Source organism: Mytilus galloprovincialis, chromosome 1, assembly GCF_965363235.1.
Source record: "Mytilus galloprovincialis chromosome 1, xbMytGall1.hap1.1, whole genome shotgun sequence".
Taxonomy (NCBI): domain Eukaryota; kingdom Metazoa; phylum Mollusca; class Bivalvia; order Mytilida; family Mytilidae; genus Mytilus; species Mytilus galloprovincialis.
The window spans coordinates 32,939,682-32,960,334 of NC_134838.1; the positions used below are offsets into that span (position 1 = coordinate 32,939,682).

At 30.3% G+C, this 20,653-nt stretch overlaps 1 protein-coding gene across 1 annotated transcript in view; it reads right to left on the minus strand.

The window, feature by feature from the left end:
• The window catches only part of LOC143071922 (neuronal calcium sensor 2-like), an 84,133-nt gene that overhangs the window by 34,091 nt on the left and 29,389 nt on the right, over positions 1-20,653 (minus strand). The window contains exon 3 of the mRNA XM_076246625.1: positions 13,976-14,172. The gene's annotated coding sequence lies outside the window, so the exon portion shown is untranslated. The remainder of the gene's footprint in view (positions 1-13,975; positions 14,173-20,653) is intronic.

A 20,653-nucleotide genomic window follows, 5' to 3' on the forward strand; every position in this document is an offset into this window, starting at 1 on the left:
AGATTTATGATTTTTGAACAATGGTATACTACTGTTGCCTTTATTTAATGTAGCATACCAATAGTACCCAAGTACATACTTTTCAAAATGAGTACAATTATATTTTTAAGCTTTAGTCATCAACAATTTGTCATCAGGATTCTAGTTCTATATGATATTTGCCCTAGGGTCACCTAAAGAAGGAAGTTATATGATGAATGTAACCCTTGCTTAACCCGTCCGTTATAATAGTATGTCTGGAAGATTCTCTTTAATCAAGGAGCAGCTATTTAACTTTAGATGGGGTTATATTTATGATTTCACAGGTTAGACACGTTTTTTCTTCCTATATTATATATATCTTTCAATTTTTAAACACAATAAGGATTCTTATATTTTTTATGGAATTGTTGGTCTCACGTGTCCTATTGGTATTTTGAATTGCTTTGAAATACTATTAAATATGTTTTCTTCTCTTAGTCTTCGGTCAGATTTGTTGTCTCTTTGACACATTTGCTATTTCCATTCTCAATTTTATCGTGTCAAATTATATAAATTATATTTCTGTACATACTATCCAAGAGACCTGTAACACATATAAAATAAACAAAAAATAAAAACATGTCACAATCGAAAAATTTGAGAAATTGGTTATAATTGTGTTATATCAATGAAACAAATATTAATAAAAAATAACTTAAATGTAGGCTGAATATAATCCTAACTTGGCAGGCTTATGAACTCATAAAGAAGTTATTGTACAACACCCAGGTGATATAGGTACATTGCTACTGATCATTACTAAGAAAAGGACAATTCACTATTTTGAAATTACATGTACTCCTTACTCTTTTGATAAATTATTGAGTTTCTCAGGTTTTATTCCCACAATTACATATTAATCCTTGAAAACTAATCTAAAATTGGTGAGCTACTCAGAATTTTATTTCTTACTTTTTAAACTTAAATTAAAAACAGAAGTGCATGGTTTTCTTTAAAAACAAACCACAGTGACATGGTACATTGACAGTCTTAATGTGTTGTGAGATGCTTGGATCAACTTTAATGAAATTGACTCCCTGTTTTTCTTGTATACAATGCAGTCAGATTAAATGAAGGATAGTTAATTGATATTATATAACTATATTTTTTTGTATTGATTACGAAGTTTGATAAATTCTACATACAATAGTAAACGACACTTTGTTTTTCCTGTCAGTGCACAAGAAAATTGACTTAATGGAAGGCAGTCCTCGTGAGGAACAATCTCTAATTGCTTGGAAAAGGACACTTCACCTTTGGGAATAGTTTATAAAGTTTGTGTTATCCTACAAAATACCTCTTTACAAAAGGAACATGCTTATTCCATTCTAATGTTTTCACCCTAGCAATTACATAATTAACATGATAAAACTGTTTGCTATTCAGTATGCATCTTTATCATAACAATTCAACTACATGTACTTCTGATTCATCAATAATTTATCAATGAATGATTAGTTTTTCAAGTAAAAATGTAGTTTCAATGCACAATATCCACAAAAGCTATATTGTATTTATCCAATGGGAGGCATTTACACGGATCAGCACCAACTGATTCTGTAAAAGATTTTATTCCATTTCCAACAACTAACCAGATTGTGTCCATATTACATGGATAGCCATCTCACAATATCATTTTATATTTTCAGTGGAACTTGAAATTGGGGTCAAAACTCTAATTTGGCATTAAAACAAGAAAGACCATATCATAGGGAACATGTGTACGAAGTTTCAAGTTGATTGGACTTAGACTTTATCAAAAACTATCTTGTCCAAAAACTTTAACCTAAAGCAGGACAGATGGAATTACAGATGCAGACCAAAAAACATAATGCCCTTAAATGGGGCATAAAAAAACAGTAAGATGATTCACATACCAGCTTAGAGACTGATCATAAAAAAGAACAGTTCTAAATGAAGAATCTTGTAACTCTTGAAGATAAGAAACTGAAACCTGTCACATAGCTTTAATACCTAACAATTAATAGTCACAAGTTAAGGGTAAATTACTATTGTAAGTCAGTATCAAATATGTATGTGTTTGCTGCAAAGACAAATTCTTCCTATCAAAGTCCTAAAGAGGTGCAATTAGTAATTTCTTATGATACCTTATTATAGAGGTGGGACATTCAAAGACGTATCGTATCCGTATCGGATACGTTGACGTATCTGAACGTATCTATAGGTTATTGTTTAATTTATTATTTTCGGTGTTAAAATGGTTCATATACATAATAATACATGTTTTTTATGTAAGCGTTTTCTTATCCCAGACATAGATTACCTTAGCCGTATCTGGCACAACTTTTTGGAATTTTGGATTCTCAATAGTCTTCAACTTTGTACTTGTTTGGCTTTATAAATATTTTGATATGAGCGTCACTGATGAGTCTATTGTAGACGAAACGCGCGTTTGGTGTACTAAATTATACTACTGGTACCTTTGAAAACTATTAGATGTCTTTCGATTATTTATATACTCTTATTATTACATGATACTATTTATGTATACATGATAGTATTTATAAATACCCGTTTATATCAAACACTTGATATCTAAATCATAACTCTTCGTGTGATATTAGATAATTATTCAGATATAGTTAATGATTGAAGAGTCAAATATCGAATTAAAAAATCAAAGAAAATAGAGGGGAAAAGATGAAAATGGTGATGACAATTTAATCACTTTCATTTTTAATATTAAAAACAATAAAAACGTGTTGACTTCTAACTTTTATTAGTACTATATGTACAAATTCAATCTGACTCCTCTGATGAGGATGATTCAGAGGACTCCTGTAAGATTTTTTTCTTGTTTTTTACTAAATATTTTAAGACTTCATTTTTCATTTCCTCATTTTCTTTCATCAATTCCCTTGTTGTTTTCCCCTTTCCTGATTTTTTCGACTTCTTCGTCTTCTTTTTTTTGTGTTTCTTTTGCTCACATTTTTTTGCAACCTTCCTCGCCCAGTGAAGCCTTACATCCTCTTCATCCTCTACATCAGCTAAAGAGGATGAGGTAGATGGTCTTGGCCTCGGTGTTGATGTACAAGGCTTCACTGGGGATAAGGCGGGATCAGGAAGATCATCACTTGATGAATCCTGCAGTGATGACTGGTGAGGTTGAACTGCAGTTTTTTTCTTCTGAAGCCTCATCTTCATTGGGTCAGCTTGGCTTGAACAGGCAGTGTAGGTTGATTTGACTGTCCTGTTCTCCATGGCACATATTACCTCAAGCTCCTCTCTGAAAACATTAATATTTTGATCATTAGTAATGCTATAGATGCTCTGTGAATAAATAACAGAGAGTGTTTTTTTCTTCGTTTAACTGCTTGCAATCTACAATTATTTAAATGTGATAATTATCATTTAAAGATTAAAACTATGAATTGTATAGCATTATAAAGCCTGGTACCACTGTGGTTTTCTTTAATAAATTGACACATTGACGGCTAAAAGTAACAAACAAATTGAAAACATCAAACATGGGTATGTTACTTATCTTAAATATATATTTCTTGATGGAAAAAAAATTAAGATGAAACATAAAAAAATACTCTATTTTTTATACATGTTTTGAATATTTTTTTTGGTCAAGAAAAATGTATAGATAAAGGCAACAGTAGTTTACCGGTGTTCAATAGTCATAACATTTAAACCGTAGAACAACAACAAACGTATTATGCTAACGACAAACAGCACAGGATATCAAAAACAGACGAGTATAAAGAACAAACAGGTGTTCATTGTACCTAAATAGCATCAAACTACTCTTACCTAATTTCCGGATCCTTTTGCTGTTTCATATTTGCCACCAGTCTCTGAAATTTTTCCCTCAATCTCTGTTTAATTTTTACGAAGTCATTGCCTTCATAAAAGGCATTTACTTGGGGAGTCAAGTGGTTTTTGTTGACCTTTATCTCTTCCACGATAGACTGGTAATCCCCTGGGTGTACAATGTATGATCTCAGCATTAACAGACATTCTTCCTTCGTAAACCGTAGATTTTCCCTTTTATCTAAAACATACAACATGAGTTATACAAACTAGATGATAAAATATGAAACATTTAAGCCATATCTATGTTAAGTTTTATTTTATAAAAAAACATTCATTTAGTTTAATAAAATATTTCTTAAAATAAATGAAAACAAATATTTATTTGATTATTTACGGTTCAACTAAAGTCCAAATATAGGACAAACTATACACAACTTTAAAAATTGCAAAGTTAAGATAAATTCATCACGGTAAAAAGCAATGCACCCGTTTAATATAAAAACTAAAAAGGACTTTTTGTAGTATATAAATTACAAACTTGTCATAATATTGGAAAAGTTAAAGCGGACCCTTAATAGGTAATCGAACAGACCTTTTTCATCAATTATAACCGAGGATAGATAATCGTACATTTAAAGGCAGAATGGTAATATTATATTGTTAATTTTTAAACTAATAATGTGTCCAAAATACATTTTATACGACTTAAAACATAAATTAATAATGAAAGGTCTTTGTTATGAATATATAAAAAATAATATCTCAGTTTCAATTATATTTAATATTCTGGAATATGTTTGCTATTATTATTGTGTTTTATAATTTGTGATTTACAGTATAATGCATTTGTTAAGAATAAACAAGAAGATGTGGTATAAAAATGTTAATTCAAAATCCTTACCTTTTGTTGCCATTGCGTAATGTTCAATATTTTGCTTTCAGTCCAACTCGATTATTCGTCCGGCTTCGTGTAGGAAATTAATTTACCGTAAATGTTATAATAGTATGAAATCATAATTGCGAAATATTCTTTTTTCAATTGTTATTCTGCTTAATGTTTGGTCTTATTTAAAAAAAAATGCATGTAAATATATACTTTTCAATATCGTCTAAAAATAATAAATCTTAAAAAATGTATTTTAAACTCTCTTTTATTTTTAGATTTCAAGAGAAATTCTACAATTACTATTATTTGTAGTGTTAGAATCACGAACATCATTAAGAGATGACACTAGAAGGCTGTATCATCGACTTATGACATTACTCCAAAGTCTTGACAGCCCACCGCCTCATTTTACACTCTCGAGGAATATCTTATTTTTTGACGACAATCCCGAAGATTACCCCGGCCGAGATTTTTTTGCTGTTATATCGGAGCGACGGCTGCAATTCTATGATGCAACTGGTGAAACCCCAGAAACGTTCTTGGATTTATTGGGAAAATTCCGTTTACGTGTACGATATTCAAGGGTGTTACGATATCCGCGACGACTCAACCAATGTAATATGTTGCTGTTGACATTAATTTGGCTGAAATGTTATCCTACATATAACATTATTTCATTGCTGTTCGATATTCACCGTAGACAAGTGTCAAGAATTGTTATATATGTTTGGCAAGTGTTGTATGAACTATTGTGTGATAACGTACAGTGGCCTACCCGCAGACAGTGGCTTTCTAAACGCCGTACTTGGAGAAAATTACCGGAAGCCGTTGGTTGCATAGACGCAACATCCCACGAAATTCTAATGCCGTCACCTGACACTCAACGCCAATATTACAGCGGCCATCGCCATTACCATTGCGTTCACACACAAGTTGTCATTGACAATCAAAAGAAAATCGTTCATGTTGAGTCAGGTTTTCAAGGCCATAATAATGATGCCAATACTTTTAACATGATGACCCCCATCGGAGACGGACGCACATTAGACTTTCCACGAAACTGTATTTTATTAGGGGACTGTATATACCCATCCCAACATCCAGTTGTTACACCATTTACCTCAGCGCAATTGCACAGACTACCTAGACATGAGAGAAATGTGAGGAGGAAAATTAACAAGACTATAAGAAAATATAGAGTGTATGTAGAACATGTCATTAGACTTCTTAAAGTTTTTAGAATTATTGGTACCTTGTATAGACACAATAGAGACGAAATGGGAAAGATTGTGTGTTTATGTGCGAATTTGTGCGCTAGAAGATCACTACTACTTTTTGATCCATGATTTGTATATTGAAAATGTGACTCGGATGCAAAATAAATAAAATTCAATGTTTATTATTGGCGTTGTTGATATTTTTTCGACGGAAAGCAAATTTGTACTAATTCACCATTCTTTTTAAGTTGTATTTCATATTTTATAATTTAAAAAACAATGCTACAGTTTATGTTTGAGTATATATTTTTTTTTTAAATGAAACGATGGTTTAATTCTAATATTTCTTATATAAACTAATACAGTTTTATAAAGGCAAGATCAAGATATTCTCTTTTTAGTATGAAATATATTCCTGGTGTTATAAATTTGACCGTACCGGTCAATATAATATTTTATTAAAACAGCATACATGTATACAAATATAATCAATTAAGTAAATGTATTTATACAGAACATGAGTTATAAAAAGCAATCCCATTAATTAGATAATTTAAATCTAAGTACGTTTCTTTAGCTTTATTTGTTTATAATTCAACTTCACGCTTTAGTAGTTCTAGTGAGTTAAATGTCATATAGATAGTCACGAAAATCACGCGATTGTTAAAGGTGTGTAAATGTTTTAAGTTTCTGTTGTTGCGTATGTAATAATTTTATAGTGTATTATAAGTCCTGAAAATATATAGTGTACAAAAATCAATTAAGGACAATCAATGTTTTTTACACACAAAATGTATATATAATTAAACATGTTAAATCTATGAATAAACAAGTATCCAACTTAATTAAAAATGAAATAAATAGACCAAAACTTTTAAGTTCATCTTAACATTTTAGGTAACATGGCCGTAATTACACCACAAATTTTATTCTGACTACAGAAAGCTGTGCACATGCATGGCGACCTATATAATTAAATTTCAAATGCATTTTTGGGTTCAGAAAATTATAATTTTTTCTGGTTCTTGCTATTCGCTTTTTTTTCATTCCTGCAGAAGGTGCAAAAAAAAAAAAATAATATAAAAAAAGAAGATGTGGTATGTTTGCCAATGAGACAACTATCCACAAAAGACCAAAATGACACAGACATTAACAACTATAGGTCACCATAAGGCCTTCAACAATGAGCAAAGCCCATACCGCATAGTCAGCTATAAAAGGCCCCGATAAGACAATGTAAAACAATTCAAACGAGAAAACTAACGGCCTTATTTATGTAAAAAAAATGAACGAAAATCAAATATGTAACACATAAACAAACGACAACCACTGAATTACAGGCTCCTGACTTGGGACAGGCACATACATAAATAAGTTGGGAAATGTTTGAGAAGCTCCGCTAATATAATCGATGTTGTGAGTAGTATTAATTTTAAATGGACAATAGATGGACAATAGACAACTGTAAACAATAGATGATTTAAACTGGTGTAACTGAATGGACCGTATCAAATGAAACTCGTGTGTTTTTTTATTTTGCTATCTCCCGCAGACTGGAAAAAAATGCACGTCAAAATCTAGGTAAGTCATAATGACATTGATTTTCTGAAACATAGACCTCATATTACTTTTATATACCTGGGTCCTGCCATGCCTTAAAACTTTCCTAGATGCTAGTTTGTCTGTTCTCGTAGTATTTTTTTTAAACGGCCATATATTTCAATTCCTTCATCTGTTCATATGAACCTTAATAGTCCTACCCTTATTTGTTTCCCCCCTCTTGTCTTTCTTCTCGATTACTATTTGAACACTTAGATAGCCCATTAAACAATAATCCATAACGATACGTTTGGATACGTCAACGTATCAGATACAGATACGATACGTCTTTAAATGTCCCACTTCTAATAGCACTTAAATATATACAGTGGTTTTACTTTAAAGTAACTTGCTTTTTATCTAAAAAGATAAAATATAAATTATCCATACAGGACAAAATTGAATTTAATTCTGATTATATTCTGTGATGATGAAGCGGCCACTGGAAGTATGGGTAGGCTAGAAAAATTGGAGGTATGAATGTTATCTAGCATTCCTTAACAATGACTAACAGTTGAAAGTAAATGATGGTGACCTAAAAAACTTAAAATTCACATAGAACCAGCTTAGTTTTAAACCGGAAGCTTTATCTATCTCGGTCTGATGACAAAAATAATATCTGGACGCCTTTTTTTCTCGTTTTTCTCTCAAAATAACTAAATCTGAATAATCATAAAAATGGATGACTAATTGGACTATGAATGGTACCTTTAAGACACAGTGGCATGGTGATTAATTTATTGTGGAAGGAAGAGAAGCGACACACACAATGAGGTTTTCTCATTTAATAGTATAGATAAATGTACTGAGTTACTTAATCCCTTAAACAAATGTAAACTTCTGTTTGCTCAGTTTTATTTCTAATTATGCAAAACAACAAATATGATGTTTCAATTCATGACATGAAATTACTACACAACTTGACAAAACTCAAAGCAAAGAAATAGTGTTTTTATTCTCATCATACTCTTCATCACCAAGTACGTCACAATGAGGTCTTTCAAGTCACAGAGCTTCATCAAAGTTCAGAGCACCTATTTGAGCAGATTATTTGCTAGATTTTGAAAAGGCTATAACTGTACACTGAAGATTGATATAAATGCAGGTCAAAAGTAACAAATTACAAATAATGGCTTAAGAATGTAACAAATACTGTGATAATTATAGCCCTATGATCTCATTGCAAGTATTATATATATCCATGTGGGTGTTTACCCAATTGGGTGTATCTAATTTTCACCAAGTTATTATGATTGGAACTGATTTTCGATTTTATTTTATAACATCTTGGTGTAAAATATGGAAACTGTTAACATTTTCATATGAAAAATGCAGTTAATTAAATCATTTTTTTTCTTATGGTATTTAAATTTTAATGCTTCTAAAAAAACTGATAACTTCTAAGTTATTTTTAGCATTTAAGGTCAAATAACAGATATACAATTCTTTAGATTCTAATCTTAATTTGAGAATGTGTTTATTTGTGTTGTTATTTAATCATATACTATAGTAACATTATGTAACTTTAAAAAAAATGGTGTTTTTTTATGACACGAATAAGGAAATTGTCAAACAGTTATATATGTGTTTTAAACACAACAGCATGTAGAACCCATCAATTGCCTTTTTGTTTTTCTGTTGGTAAGATAAATATCAAATTATTAAACTACAATTTGACAAATGACAAAAATATTTCATATATAATTATCCATTCTGTATTTTAAATGGAACTTTTTGTCATTTCCTGTATAGTCTCTTTGTTACTTTATGACTTAGAAAAAAGTTTTTCTCATTTCCTTTGATAACTGACATCATTGTATTTCATTATTTTATATTTTGCATTTGATCACATTTAAAAATTTTTACCAACATGTTTGGATATGTTATTTTCTAATTATATATTTGGGCATTGAATAATGAGTTTCAATCTGATATCTAATTTGTGACAAGTTGCCTTTTTCTTAATTCATTATAAATTTGTGCACCTTCTCAATGAAGCTCTGGTTATACAATCTTAACCAGCACCAAAAACCTATCCTGCTAACTACACAAATGGAAATTATGATAGTTGAACTAGCAACCACATGTTGTTCCTAGCCAGGGACATGTCAGTTGCTTATTTGAGATTCTTTTTGTTAATTAAAGAATTTGATGTTGACGGAAGATCTACCTTGACCTCTAGCAAGTTGTTAAATTCCTCACGATTTGAGGATATTTTGTGCTAGATATACCAGTATAAACTTTATGTATATTTCATCATGGAGGCCTATGTGAACCTAATATTCTCTGTTTGGTATTGTTATATAGTAAAGTTTTTGTTTCACTGAATTTTATCTCTCACCTTATTATAATGCCAAAAGACAGAGGGATGGATGACTGTACAGACAAGGGACATTTATATCAACCATGAAATAAACTCAGATGAAATCATTCAAGAAACATAAGCTTTATCCTCCTTAACCTAAACAGACCACCAAGAATTCATTTTAATAAATGGTTAAGAAACTGCATTTCCCATTACAGCACACGACTTAAATTTTCTTGTTAAATAAATAAAAGCTTTCAAACTTAATAAAAATATCTTATATGCGTCACCTGATTCTATTTTCTGTCGTGATAGAATAACAGCACTTATTTTTGCTTCATGGTGAAATTTTCATCTAAATATATAATTTGTGTTTGATTGAATTCCGTTGAGATTCTAAGTAAGATGCTATAGAACTCCCATTATCATCTTTAAAATCAAATTTGTCAGACTTAAAATTTCACCAGTAAGGATAATAAAATTCCCTGGACTTTTCAAATCCTATATACATGTGAAAATTGCAGAATTATTATACATAATGTATTCATATTGTTACTGTAAACACGATTTATTGTAAAACTTATCCGATTTAGCCTGAACGAATGATCAGAACTGAACTAAGGGATAGAAGTTTATCATATTAGAAAGAAATAAAGGCCATTTATATTGGAAATTCAGAGACAAAATTATGCAATAGAAACAATGCCTACAGACTTTTCACTGAGATCAAGGCTTTTTATGGTAAAATCTATTCATTTGCATAAATAATGCATGTTCATTTACACGATCTGCCTAAACAGCATATGGAAAAATACTCTGGGAATATTTCAAAACTGTGTACTAAAATACCTGTCGTGTTTTTAGTAATACGTGAGGAAATTCATAACTTTAAACACTTCAATGAAACATTACTTGTACATTGTATAGGTCACATCTTTAAATGATTTTATCAAACTCATTACTTAATCAAATTAAAATTGTTCCAATTAGGAAGTTTCTTTAGATCAAAATAATGGCAATGCTTTCTACCAGTGGCAAATATCTCAGTTTATTTTTATATGTGCCATGGCTTAGACTGCTTAAATTACAACTCAAGAATCTATCACACCCTTATCAAAATTGTAGTACTATTTAAAATTCTTTTTATTGTTTTTTTTTCATATTCTTGGTCTTAAACTTTATTCTTACAAGTTTGATTTCATTTTCCAATATCAACCTTCCTTTAGCACGATTTTCTCCAGATATATTGATTTATTTTTCTGTTCCTGTTAATCCAGTTAATTAGGTAGTGACCCTCTTCCTCAAGATACATGTAACTAACAGTACCAATAATTAATATCTAAATTATTCACCATAACCTTCATACCAAATCCAATAATTACGTAAAAAGCAGAAATCAGGGGAAAATAATATAGAACTTATACATAACTAATTACTTGTCCTGTTTCAACTGACACTCTCAAATACCTTTCACCTTTATTTGTAGCTATAAGGCCTAATACTTAAACATTAACCAAAACAAATAGAAAATAGTTATTTTCAATTTGAATTATTCATCAACATAAAGAATACCTAGATAGATCAAACAAACACAATAAAAACTGATTAAAGATACAATTCCAAAGAGAATTATTGAAAGGATTCAATTAAACAAAGACATTTTTTTTCCGTTCATATATTTTTAGGAGAAAAATCACTCTTTAACAAATGATGGTCTTCGGACAAAGGCAAAAGATGTACTTCAAAAAATCTACTCCAATAATAATGGAGGCTATAAAGGGAATAATATATATATAATACCAAGACAGGTACGCATTAAACATAGCAGAGGTTTATTATACCAAAAGAGAAATGAAAAAATGCTTTGTTGAAGAAAATCTGACAACACCATGGTCAACTGAAAGATAGGCAGACAAACAACAGTCCACAAAAACACTAAATAGAAAACTAAAGATTAAATAATAGGAATCTTACCAAAGTTCTGAAGTCGGTTTTACAAAAAAACTTACAACTAAGATTGATTATTAGTATACTGAAATGTTCATGACCTACGATCAATCTCAGTCGTAAAGTTTTTTGGTGAAACTGGGTGCTGGTGCTCAGAAAGGAAAAGCAGTTCTTATTCCACAGATCTTCAAGATTTTTTAAGTTAAGGCTTTACACATATAATGTTTGAGGATTTAAAACCTTCTTCAAATCAAGTAAAAATGTGTACTAACATTTTGAAAATTTATATACTATTTTTTATGAAAACACCAAGCTGTTAGGTCATTGACTAGGAAATGTCCGATTTGTTAGGAGGCTAACAAATCAAGGATTTGTTTTTATATTCTAAAATAATTATTCTTATGTAAATCATTGAAGGTATACTGTCACATTTATGTATACTTAATATTCTTCTAATAAACTCCATCATAATGATCAAGCATGAAAAAACATTGTATAAATCTATATATGTGACAAGATATATATTTTAATGTATTTGGTATGTTTTGTGTTGTTAGGATTGACAGATTTTACCATGACACATCTTCCCACATCAAACCTTTGAAAATTACTATACTATCATTGAACATAATGTTTACTGTTTTACTATTGGTTTTTTTTTATTAAATTTTGAAGTTGGCCTTGGCTCATATACTAATAGTTTGTAGTAGAACAACAAACAAGTTTTGTAAAAAGGCACCTATGGCCATTCGGTGTGAACCAAAACTCTGTGTTGAAGGCTGTACCTTGACCTATAATGGTTTACTTTTATAAATTGTTACTTGGATGGAGAGTTGTCTCATTTGCACTCATACCACATCTTCCAATATCTACCTACTAGAAAACAAGTGATAAATAAGTAGATATGGGAAAATACTTTTAAGGTAATGATGGTTTTAAACCTCATGGCTTTAGCTGAATGCTTTAGATGATAATATTATTATCAGGCCTTATTTGGTTCCAAGACCTTGTTTCACAGTAATATAAATTATGACCAAAAAGTGTTCCCGTGCTTTCTTACTCAATGTATCAAAGCCAACATATTCCAACAAATAAGTTCAGACACTGAGAGATAAGAAAATTCCAAAAGTTGAGATGGAGACAGTAATTACAGTCCGTTAAAACCTTTATCGATTTATCACAATCATTGAATTCCTAGGATTAGCAAAAACTGGTGTTAGGGTTAGAACTCAAATGATAATCTAAGTACATTGAATAGTTAATATACTGATAATCACAAGAGAGGACAGACTTGAGTTGTAAAATTGAGGATAATTACACATTAAAGAGGATCTCAAGTTTGCATTGCATTTCTTACTGTCTTCGAATCTTAACATTGTGAAGTCAAGAAAAGACCATCATGCCTGATAATGTCTCAGAGAAAGAATTTGAATTATGAATATCAATAATTAAAAAAAAAATTGAAGTTCAATGCCAACATATTGTGTAGAAATCATTTAACTATCAGATTCCATCACTGATCTCATGGGATATTTCTCCTCACTGGATTGTTAATCTCAAATATTTAAAATTTTCAACTGTCTGAATTATCACTCAATACAGTGGTAGAATCTATAGAATGCAAGATCACTAACTTTTTAAGGAACTTAACATGCAAGATAAGTATCAGGGGGTCTCATTATGAGGAATTTCTTTATCATTTCTTCAGCATGTCTTAATATATGTTTAAATGAAATATCATCAAAGTATGGCTAATCTAGTATGTTTTAATACATGTATACATGAAATATCATCAAACTATGGCTGATCCAGCATGTCTTGATACACATATAAATGTAATATTGTCAAACTATGCCTAATCCATGTTAAAATTAGATTACATAACATTTATTTATTTCAACAGTACCACCCTCTGTAATAGCTTCTTCCAGTCAAAAACTTAATTCAGGCATGAAACTAAAATTTAAAAACCTCTTAATATTTTATGTGTAGCATTTGAATTTATTTCTCTTACAAGAAATTTAATGTGATACATAATCTTTCATGCTTTAATAGATGCTCATAAATATCTCAAATCTATTCAAAACATAAAACTTTAAAATTCATTTGATTGATATGAATCGTTTCCGGTATTTTTCAATATAGTTTTGAATTGAATTTTTTACTGCAAACAAATTAAGTTCGAATAGAATAATTACTATAACAAAACCAACTTACCTTTAATTAATAAATTATCAACTAGCTGATAATTAAATCTTGGAGAAATCGCACTATTGTTATCGAACATGCAGTGAAACAGCTCTAACAAGATGTACAGGTGAGAGAATTACAGGTAAATCACAAAATTTTCCACATCAACGGCTACAACTCTCTCTTCTATCTGTGCTAACAATAGATTATGGTTTTACATCAGACTGAAATGGAAAAAGAAAAAGATGAAAAACTAGCATTAAGAACCTGTTTATCACGTTTTTCTGGAATCAGAAATATAGGGCTAATAAAATGATATAATTGTCATATTTTATTGCTGTAAAAATACATTACAGGTTTTATTTCTTAAGAAATATTTCATTTTATTATGAACTTTTAAGATTTACTACAATTTTATTTGATAGTTTTAGGCAGGTTTTACAAGCCTATTTCATTAGATAGCCTTAATTTTTACATTAACAACAGACGATCCGTTTTTTTAACATCCCAATATTATCCGACTCATTTAATATCAATTAGTGTGTGTCACCAAGGATTTGTTTAGTAGATACTTTTTAGATTCTTGGTGTCACAAATCTCATTTGAAATATCTTTTTTTTCTAAAAGTCAGCTCATCAAAAATTGTAAATACTAGTAAAAAAGAAAAAGACAAATCACTAATGTATAATATATAGGTGTCAGATCACCAATTAAAAATCCCTATCTGTTCAACCAAATTTTGCCATTTTCACAGCTTTCTAAATATTTTACCTTAAGTTTAACTTCATAGAAACCAGGTATATCCTTAATTGTACATGTATCAGCTTTCTACATGCCAATTTTCACCATACCTTTAAAGCCTTCTAACAAAATAACTGACCTTCAAACAGAGGTACTCCAAAAAAATACCTGGCTTTCTGGAAATCTAAAATTAGTATACTATGGAGTGCATAAAGCCTCAATTTTTAATGCAAACTCATAGACAAGTAAATTTCGGCTCAAAATGATCTAGATATATTTCTCTTTCACCAAAAGTTTCATTTCTGCAAATTTGTTGGTTAGTTTAAGTAAACAAGGCCATCAAAAGCACTATTTTGTGTCAGAGTAGGGCTACTTTTACATACGTTCTAAATTGGAGGGAGTAATTGGTGGTCTGACACCTATATGAGACCTTTAAAACATATACACAAAGTTAATTTAGACAGGCTTCCCAATTCCCATTATAAAAGTCTAAGCTAAGGGGAAATCACTCAATAAGAGTTAAAACAAGAAAGACAATTAAATGTCAACTACAACCAACTCAACCTCAAGATGAAGCACATTAACATAAAGAACACTTAAGAGGCTCCTGTGAGCCTAAGTGTTGCTTACCTGGATCAATTTGAATCACATTCAATACCCACTCTTCAACATTGTAGACTTAAATATAATTCAAGACTAAAATAGCTTCTGTTAAACTTGTTTTGATTTACAGTTTCTCCCTATCAAATATGTTTCTTTTTACCAAAATGCAACAAAATTGGTACAAAAAACATCATTAAAGGGCAATAACTTCTAAGAATGCACTGACAATTTAGGCAATGTTGACCTAAAATAAAAATGATCATTTTTGCTTTTTACATCTCCATTTTTTTAAAGACATATATATAGTGATATAGAGTATGTGTACATTGTTGAAAATTGTATGTTACATCTTTTGCATATTTGTGCTGATATTCTGTCTCATTAATATGTATACTAGTCTGGTAAAATCATTATTTATGCATCACATGAATTCATATCTTATGCAATCAATTAATCTTCTACAATGCAACCAAATACTTTCCAGTCTCATTCAGGAAAAATTGAGTTGTCCTGACCAGTATAACCGTTATTTAGTTATTTACATAAAATTGAACAGTTTAACATACAATTTGCTAAATTATATAACAATTAATAAATTATTAACAACCACCCAAGTGTGCAAGCTTTGTGTTTGTTAGGTTGCAGGCTTGATCCCTAGCAATTCACGTACTCACTAGTCAGACTAATGACTTTGAAATTCTAAATGAATGCTCTACAGACTCTGCCAATGATTGCAGCATTTCAGACTAAGAACATACATAGGACAGCTTGCAGAAAGATTAATGTTTCTCTGTGTAGGCTATGACTCCAGTGTAACTTTTGTACAAGTTAAAAAAAAAAATGTTAGAAATCAAAATCAATCCCGTTAACAAAGCAGATTATACCAGAGGTAAAACTGTAAACATTTTTATTCAAATGATGAAAGCATTCTGACAAATTATTTGAATTTATAAGAATTGAGAAGAGGTTCCTTGTTTGAATCCTTCATGTCTTAGGGGCCCTTCACAACCCGGTCATCTATGTTGAAGATGAGCTTTGTCCAGTGTGTTTGTAACATTACGATAGTTCCTCATCATTACAGTCATTACTCCAATATTATCATGCTTGATTACACATTATCACTCTCTTAAGGGACACACTTTTAATAGCCATGTCTTGACCACTAAGTAGCAAGGACATCTAAAAATCAAGAGACTAGAAAAAAAATATGTCAACCATGTAATTTACCATTAACCTAGATTTCACAGAAATAGATTAAATAGTCTAGGAGGATTGGTGTATGTAGGATAAAAACAATGATGTGTTTGAGAAGGGAAATAACTCTTTTGAGTAATGTCAAAGGGAAGCAACTCTATTAATTAATGTCAAAGGGAAGCAACTCTATTAATTAATGCCAAAGTGAAATGCAATGTCCATTACTGGAATTCAAAAAATTTCCTCTGATTTTCTATTTTATCCTGAGATCATTAATCTTGTTTCATGGTAAAAACACTTTATAATGAATGTTTGATACCAGAATTGAATCCTGAAAATAGAGAGCAGAGATAAAAGCATCATATGTTAAAAGTCTAGACCAATCTTACAGCTGGACAATTATATCCTGATGTACAATGAATGATTCTACAAACCATTCAATACAGCAGACGTTACTGATCATGACCATCATATAAAACACATCTTCTCAGTGTTTTAAAAGCATGTCAAGTCAAACTACAAGGAAAGAATAATATTGATACAGACAGTTGTACTTTTACAGTGTTATATACCATGGAATTTAATTTTCTAAAGTACAGCTCTATTTTCTATTATTCTTTAATAGCTATTTGCACTTCAACAATGTTCTTTAAAATGTAATAACATTAACTGAATTTTTCACGGTAATGTCATAATCTTCAAAACTGATTTATTCTGACAAATAATATTCTTAGTTTTTTGATAGACCAAAGGAGGAAGTTTTAGGAACAATCCTTTGAGGAATTGTTTCTTTTTTTTCTATTCATGTCTCAATCAAACAACATTTGACTGGCATCTTGCATAAACATATTTGATTTCAGTCATATTTGTTGGAAATTGTTCTTGAAATTGAATAAGTCAGATTATTTTGTTTGTTTACCATTATGGTAAACTTCAGTCATTAGTCTAGAGTGTTATCAATTTTTGAATAAAAGGGACAACAACTCTTTTGGTAAAAACTCATTCACATGTAATCAAATTGTTGGTAAGTTTTAATGAAATGTTTTCGACTTCTGAATAGTTGCCATACAATGATGTGACATTAATGATACATCAAGTCAGGGACTTCTACCTTTGAAGTTGACAAAACTTTTACAGATGCATATCCCTGCATGTCATAGCCTTGGAAAACCCTTTGCACATGCAAATCAGTACATTCTGACTTGATTTACATTTTCAGCAGTAAACATGTAAAACAAAATATAAGGCCAACGAAATATTTTTAAAAATGAATAGGGCATAAAAAAAACTAAATGGTTAAGAAAATTCTAATAACATCCAGATCTTTTCACCTAGGTACAATAAACCATCTAGGAGGACATTTTCATACAGGGCTTGGTGAGTGCTTGGCTAATGATTCAAATTATATCATCTAGGGCAGATTTCGATATATTATGTGCTACTGAGACCTAGACCTTTAACCTAGGGACCTAAAAATCAATAATTGTCTTCAATCTTCATCAAATGGGACATTATCACACCATATTTTGTCAAAATAAGACACAAGTTTCAAAATACACCAGTACATGCAAAGTGATGCAATGCTTACATTCAAAAGGTAGGCACAAAGTTCAAAGATTTTTTGATTTTTGACAATTTACAAGCCAAATTAATTTTAAAAAGTTGGACAATTGATTAAGGCGTAATAGAATGTAGGTAACAGTATTAGGTTTTAAGCTTGGCCTACATTAAACTTGGTTTTACTATCTCAATTAACTGTTTACTTCATCGCTGCTACTTGTCACTAGGTAAACTCAATTTGCCACAGTAAAACCTGAATTGTTTTTTTGTAGGCCAAGCTTAAAATATAATACAGTTACCTAAAGGAAGAATAATACATGCATACAGCTAAATTAATTAACTCTTATTGGTGTTAAACTTAATCAGAATCTCATTATGGTTTTAATACTGATTTCTCTTTCTTTAACAAATGATAATTGTTAATAAATCGGAGAGGTAGGAGTATAATATTAATGAAACACGTAACCAAAAATCAGAAGTTTAGATGTCGAAAATAGATATCTCATTATAGACCTAATGTCCATATCCCAATACTGACCACTTGAATAATTAAGAAAAGAAGAACTGGCATGATATCAGGTATCACCAGTGAGATAGCAGTATACAACTGTATTTGTGCAAGACAGAAATAATTATAGAATTATTTTTTTAAATTGAATTATTACACATGTTACAATACAATACAAAAGTAATTTGCTCTAGACACCCTCCATGAAACAAAATTAATCTTGGGGAAACAGTTTAACATATGAATTATTTATCAACTTGTTACATCACTGTCAAATAACACAAAAACGTGATTCCCTTAGGGTCCTCAATGATAATCATTTCTCAAATTTCATCAATTTATATTCATTAAAAACAGCATACATATGCGATATAGATATAAAAACAAAACAAAACAAAAAAAAACATCAGATAGTAGTGATCCTGCCTGTTTAATAATTGGAATTTAATTTTCAAAACAATATTTCATTAATAAAAAAACACTTAAGTGAGGTGATAACAATTTGTAGTTTAGGGCAACATCACTTAGTTTAAGTTCATTAAAAGTTCACTCTAGTAAGAGGGTCACGTGGGGGATTTAAAAAAAAAATGCCAATTTGAAGCGAATAGAGCCTCAAATACTGCTTTAAACTGAGATATAAGGATGAAAGTGAAACAGCATGCTAAATAACTGATATATATAGTAGATATTTCTCTACCTTTTGTAAAGTTTACCAGCAGTCATTGAAGAATAATTATGAGACAAAAGCACCAGTGAACTGGTCTATACTAAGATGCAAGGATGCTTATGAAATATTTTTGGTCTATCACAAGGTTGGGGTGACATGGGGTGTAAAGGGAAATGGGGACTGTGTCAAAGAGACAACAACCTTACCAAAGAGCAGAAAACAGCTGAAGGCCATCAATGGGTCTTCAATTCAGGTAGAGAATGAAGTATTAAAGCATGATGGAGAAAATAATGGAAAACAGATTATTTGCATAAATTTTGTCTTCTATGTCTCTGCAATATAATCATCTGAAATAACAAAATTTAAATTTGATCTGTAACTTGTCATGGTTAAAACTTAAACCAAATATCAAATCAACATCTTCAAGGCTCATGCAAGCATGAATAAAAAAGTGTGGAAAACTGATTATTTGCATGCAGACACACTGATAGACAGATGGAATGAAATCCACAATGTCCCCTTTGACTTCATCACTTCATCAACAGGGACTTATACCTCAACATGTAACTAAAACATATTATGTATCAACTCTTCCAACAATCAATCAGTTCTTTAAAAGTGAAGCAATGCATTTGAGTTTGTTTTTTTGGTGGCTTTTAACAAGGACATGATAGAAATATTGTATACACCTAGAACAAAACAAACAAAAATATCAGCTTATTAACTGTAAACAAGTCTGCAATACTAACTAACTATCTGTCTGTTGGTACAAAACTAATTTAATAAACTGAAGAATCTATTTTAACAATTAATTTCCTAGTGTCAATCTTTATGAATGGCTGAAACTATCAATCTTCTCTCTGACTATAGACTGTAAAAACAGAGACAACTACAAGATGAATGATTCCAACCTCTATAACATTTGTTAAAGAAATTAACCATAAATGTTTTACAAGTTAGAAGATGTATTGTTTTGTGGTATGTCCAAAAACATGGTATGCATAAACAGCTTTGGTCTAGAAAATAACCATAAGTTCAGAAATCGTTAAAAATTATTGGTATATGATTAATTACAAAGAGTTATAGAAAGTTGCTAAATTAGAAACAGCATTAGAAAGAGATATCTTATCTCATATTGTTATGATATCCATGTCAATAATCCATCCCATGTTTTGATGTATTCCTATTTGATTGGTAAGATGATAGACAGGAAAATATTACTTTTACTAAACTCAATTATAAACCAGTGTATCCTTGAAATACACATCAAAATAAAATGTCAATAGTCTAAAATGGAAATACAACAAAGGCCAAATCAATTTTTCTGGCAAAAATGAAGTCACTTTTTCCAAACTCTTTTAATAGACACAGAAGATGTCAGCTTTACTCCCCTCAATCTCTTCAAAATTTTATCCTGGTATATAACTATGAT